This window comes from Ascaphus truei, chromosome 11 (assembly GCF_040206685.1).
Source record: "Ascaphus truei isolate aAscTru1 chromosome 11, aAscTru1.hap1, whole genome shotgun sequence".
Classification (NCBI taxonomy): domain Eukaryota; kingdom Metazoa; phylum Chordata; class Amphibia; order Anura; family Ascaphidae; genus Ascaphus; species Ascaphus truei.
The window spans coordinates 32143176-32149649 of record NC_134493.1 but is presented as its reverse complement, the minus strand read 5'-3'; positions in this window follow the sequence as shown (position 1 = coordinate 32149649).

Genomic DNA, 6474 nt, shown 5'->3' with positions numbered 1-6474 from the left:
TAAATGAGGCACCAAAGATCCCTTCTAAGAGGCGCACAGCAAACCTTTATAATATAATTTGGTCAGGGGTGAATTGATATATACATAAAATAAAATAGGTTTATTAAATAACTTCGTTAAAATCGTGTTGTGTAGTGTGATGTGTATGACACAGATAAAAATAGACTGGTTAAGTCTATAGTACTACTCTGTTATCCTAGTCACTACCAGTAGTGAACAATGCTAAAGTGATGGTTTCACACAGGTTGCACTCTTATGAGAGCTTATCAGGATGTAAAGTGTTACTGCTTACAGCTGATTCCTAAGTCCAAACTTAATAGTGTACATCTGTTGTTATCGGTGCTAAACTAGACTTTGTAGACCTGAATAGGCAGGGGATAACTGCTGGCAGCGGATAGCCCGTAAGTAAGGCTCTCAATGGGCTAAAAACTGTACTAGTGTCATTAACGTGGTCCCTGTTGGGTTCTGAAGGCAAAACACACAGCCAAAGAGGGTAAGTGAAATTAGCTGTTCTAGTGTTTAACCTCTTCGCACATATATAGTTACTGCCAGATATTGTTTAAATGAATCAGATACCCAGCTGCATATAGTTAAGTGCTGGGTCTTAGGCAGGGAATGTGTATATGTTCTTCCTAAGAGGCTCCACTAGAAACGGATCAGGTATTTATTATGCAGTATGGGGTATTCCCCTCTGTGTATCATCACATATCTGTAGTGTGCAATTACACTCCAGTGCTGGCAGAGTTCACGATGTCACACTGTACAGGACAAGCTTGCTACAAATAATGTTACTTTGTCACAAAAGGGGCAGAGTTTGAACAGGTAAGGTATAGATCTCTGCTGAGAAAGTTTCTAGGTCTGAACCCAGTATAGTTTCGTTGGAGTAGATCAAATGTCCAACTGCATATGGTTAAATGCTAGTTCTTAGGCAGAGGAGGTGTGTCTGTTTCCTCAGTACGCAGTAAGTATTTCTGCTAAAAAACGGGTCAGGTTTTCACTGCAGGTATATACCCAGAGACAGGGTAAATTGTTCCTGCAGATAAATATATACTGTGGGGTGGTTCCCTCTATATGTTAGCATATACTGGCAGAGTACAGTTAAACCGTAATGCAGGACAAAATCGCAGTGTCACACTGCACAGGGCAGGATTGCTGCAAATGTGGTAAGTCTCTCCAGAGCTCCTCTGTTCACCGGGTGATATAGGCACAGCAAAAAACAAGTTACAAACACCTCTTTAAGTGGGTGTATCAGTTATAGTAACCATGAACATTGTTTAGCATACATGTAGCAAGTGTTAATACCATGAGTTAGTTAATAGATCGTTACTTTGTCACTACTGGTGACTACTGGTAGTGACTAGGATAACAGAGTAGTACTATAGACTTAACCAGTCTATTTTTATCTGTGTCATACACATCACACTACACAACACGATTTTAACGAAGTTATTTAATAAACCTATTTTATGTATATATCAATTCACCCCTGACCAAATTATATTATAAAGGTTTGCTGTGCGCCTCTTAGAAGGGATCTTTGGTGCCTCCTTTAGGCACATCTCTCTATCTCGATACCCACACTCCCTCGGCAGCACGCTAACAACATCTAGGGGTTTCTGAGCGAGGTTCCTCTCTACAGTACTCGCATTTACCCGCAGGTCCTCTCTATCCTGCTTTCCACCTCAGCTCCCCCTTTCACTCTTCTAGTGTTACAGCCATATATATATAATGGCAGGCTTCCTATCCAGGACTATGGATTTTAACGACTGGGAAGCTGACTCAGAAAACATCTTTTCTGTCACACATACTCCTCAAGAAGAACCCACTGTTAATAATACAAAACTGTATTTTCAAAATATGGAGCGATTATACAAAAAGCAATCACGCCTATGGTGGGAGGTCTGTAGCCTACAAAAGTACGAAAAAAACAAAATGATACCGAGAGGTTTGAGAGTCAATCTCTCACCGTCTTATCACAACCAACAGGATGCTTTCATTAAAAAATGGGATGACATAATAAGCAAATGCTCTCATGATCTAATGACTTTACTTATTGATAATGAACTCATAGAGCTTAAAAAGGTTAACTTCGAGGTGGAGAAAAACAAAAAAGAAGCATCTCAGTGGAAGGAATCTCCTAATTTTGAGAAATTTGAAAATATCCTTCAAAAAACAACGGATCAATACGTTAAGGGAATTAAAGAAAGGAAACACACTAAGTACCTTAGAGACAGTGGAGATTTCGCTAGGGGTAAGATTTACCGACACCATTTTCAAGCAGAAAAGGCTAAAATGCAAGAACATAGCGATTCATCCACTGACTGGGAGATGTCTGAGACTGACGAAAGCTCGAGCTATCAAAATAAAGTCATGACAAGGTCAAAAACAAGCAAAGAGAAAACTACTACACAGGCAGAAACTCATTTTTTAGACCAGGCCCAGGACGCCATAGACTATGGACCCGAAAGACACGGAGAGGAGGGATATTGGAGAGGAAGAGGAAGAGGCAGGTGGTCCAATCACAGAAGACAAAGGAAAAGGAGATATTAATAAATAATACCACCACAAACAATCAGGGCAAGATCATTAATCTTTCAAAAGTGACCCTGACAGATGCACAAGTTAGCCTTTTGGAGAAAGGCCTTTCCTATGTCCCCACGAATAATTTCGATCTTTTTGAATCGGTAAAGGATGTCAATCTCTTTGCCCGCAAAATGTTATTGCACAAATATTTCAAACAAAGAGAACGCAACATGCCACCTAATGAGTTCACAGAACTGTTACAAACCCAAGATCAGGGACTCCTTACTGATCTAATGGACCTCCTTGATGAAGGGGAAAAAAACCCAGGGGATGGACCACACACCCAACTTAAACCACAAAGTCGCTTCACCCCTCACCAAGATACATGTGCCAATATCTCCACTTTCCTTAATTTAGTTATCAGTGATCTGGAGGGTCTAAAATCAACAAAAAAACAAAACAACCTGAATCAACAGGAACTCAATGCACTGAAAGAGATAAAAGAAATGTCTGAAATAACAATCAAACCAGCAGACAAAGGAGGTAACCTAGTCATACTGAGAACCGAGGACTATCTAGCTGAGAATTATAGACTACTAAGAGACAAACAATGTTACAGGATTCTCCCAAAAGATCCCACTGAAATATTTCAAAAAGCTCTGGATGAGATACTGGAAAGGGGCATAACAACAAAGGTGATAACAACCAAAGAACGTGAGTTTATGACACCAAAACAACCAACCATTGCCACGTTCTACAGCATCCCTAAAATACATAAGAACATCATTAAACCTCCAGGTAGACCGATAGTCTCTGGAATCGGTTCCCTCACCGAAAACTCCAGTATCTACATTGACAAAGTGTTGAGAAAATTTGTGACAGCTATGCCATCGTTTGTACAGGACACAAAGGATGTCCTGAATAGACTGGAAGGGATACAGGTTACACCTGACACCTTATTAGTGAGCTTCGATGTTGAATCCCTGTACACAAGTATAAAACATGACATTGGCCTAATGGCAGTCGAACATTTTCTCTCGTCCCGCAGCCGCCTCTTCTCTGATCATAATCAATTTGTTGTAGAGCTATTGGAATTTGTACTACGACACAATTACTTTTTATTTAACTCAAAGTACTACCTCCAAATACAAGGCACAGCCATGGGGACTACGTGTGCCCCTACGTATGCCAACCTGTATCTAGGTTGGTGGGAGGAGGTTAGTGTCTTCTCTGAAGGTATGTCACTATACACTGATCGTGTAGACCTGTGGATCCGCTACATAGATGACATCCTACTACTTTGGAGAGGATCCAAAAAGGAGCTAGAAACCTTTCTGTGTGTACTAAATTCCAATGATCACAATCTAAAGCTCACTTCGGAGATAAGTGCTACAGAAATCACGTTCCTGGACCTGCGTATCACTGTAAATGATGATGGATATTTATCCACAAGCAATTTCAAGAAAAAAACTTCCACTAACAGCTATTTAAAAGCTGACAGTTTTCATCCTCAACCTCTCATTAGAGGTATCCCCACAGGCCAATACTTGCGCCTCAGAAGGAATTGTTCAGACACTCAAACCTTTAAAAGGCAAAGTATGGAAATGAGGGACAATTTCCTTGCGAGGGGATACTCAAAACGACAATTGAAGACAGCGTACCATCGGGCCATCAGCACCACACGCCATGATCTCCTTAAAACTAAGTCACAAGAGAAATCAAATATGAAAGAAATTAGATGCATCACAACATACCACAATCAGTGGAGAGATATTAATAGTATCCTATCCAAGCATTGGCATATACTAACTAGTGACAACGACCTGAAATTGGTCCTAAAAAATCGTCCGTCAATCGTATGGAGACGATCAGCTAATATCAAGGACCAAGTGGTGCACAGTCATTTCTCTGTAAAAAATAAAAGAAGCAAAACGTGGCTTAGCATACAAGGATATTACAAATGTCATGGCTGCAAAGCCTGTACCTACATGAAGGAAAGTAAACAGTTTACTAACACTGGGGATACAAAGTCGTTCAAGATCAAACAATTCATGAATTGCAAAAGTTCGGGTATCATCTATCTGATCACCTGCACATGTGGCAAGAAATATGTTGGAAAAACCAAACGAGAACTGAGACGCAGGGTTTTGGAACACATTGGAGCCATAAGAAATTCACTGGACACCCCTGTCTCTCGCCACATCAGAGAATTCCATGCAGGACAGATCAACACCCTGACATTCCAAGGAATAGACCATATACCACCCAGTATTCGCAGAGGAAACTGGGACAAAAAACTATTGCAATGTGAAGCCAGATGGATCTATCTCCTTAATACACACTATCCGTCTGGTATGAATGAGGGCTTTGTATTCACCCCCTTCCTCTAACACCTCTCAACTTAGTAGACAGGCTGTCTAAGCTCTATGTTTTTGCATCATCTAGAGACAGTGTATGTGCTTCTCAAAATGTATTATCATGGTCAGGATGACTTTTAAATACATCTCACATGTGGGATGCAGTACCTCTGCACCACCACTATCAATCTCGGCAACTAAGCGTCCCGCGGCTACCATGGTAACCGCCGGGTATAAAGGGGCCGCCAGGGACGTAGACACGCCCACCCCGGAAGAAGTCGCAAGAAGCGACGAAACATGCCGGATGTCGGGTCTTTGCCGACATAGTACTACTTGTGCACCATATAGCACGATCTATTAACTAACTCATGGTATTAATACTGGCTACCTGTATGCTGAACAATGCTCATGGTTATCATCACTGATACACCCATTTAAAGAGGTGTTTGTAACTTGTTTATTGCTGTGCTCTTATCACTCGGTGAACAGAAGAACCTTGGAGAGACTTACCACATTATTTGCAGCAAGCCTGCCCTGTGCAGCGTGACACTGCGGTTTTGTCCTGCATTGCAGTTTTAATGTACACTACCAGTATATGCTAATACATAGAGGGAACCACCTCACAGTATATATATCCGCAGGAACAATCTGCCCCGTTTCTGGGTATATACCTGCAGTGAAAACTTGACCCGTTTTCAGCAGAGATACTCACTGTGCACTGAGGAAGCAGACACACCTCCTCTGCCTAAGAACTAGCATTTAACCATATGCAGCTGGACACTTGATCCACTCCAACGAGATTACACCGGGTTCAGGGCTAGAAACTTTCTCAGCAGAGATCTATACCTTACCTGTTCAAACTCGTCCCCCTTTGTGACAAAGTAACGATCTATTAACTAACTCATGGTATTAACACTTGCTACATGTATGCTAAACAATGTTCATGGTTACTATAACTGATACACCCACTTAAAGAGGTGTTTGTAACTTGTTTTTTGCTGTGCCTATATCACCCGGTGAACAGAGGAGCTCTGGAGAGACTTACCACATTTGCAGCAATCCTGCCCTGTGCAGTGTGACACTGCGATTTTGTCCTGCATTACGGTTTAACTGTACTCTGCCAGTATATGCTAACATATAGAGGGAACCACCCCACAGTATATATTTATCTGCAGGAACAATTTACCCTGTCTCTGGGTATATACCTGCAGTGAAAACCTGACCCGTTTTTCAGCAGAAATACTTACTGCATACTGAGGAAACAGACACAACTCCTCTGCCTAAGAACTAGCATTTAACCATATGCAGTTGGACATTTGATCTACTCCAACGAAACTATACTGGGTTCAGACCTAGAAACTTTCTCAGCAGAGATCTATACCTTACCTGTTCAAACTCTGCCCCTTTTGTGACAAAGTAACATTCCCTGCCTAAGACCCAGCACTTAACTATATGCAGCTGGGTATCTGATTCATTTAAACAATATCTGGCAGTAACTATATATGTGCGAAGAGGTTAAACACTAGAACAGCTAATTTCACTTACCCTCTTTGGCTGTGTGTTTTGCCTTCAGAACCCAACAGGGACCACGTTA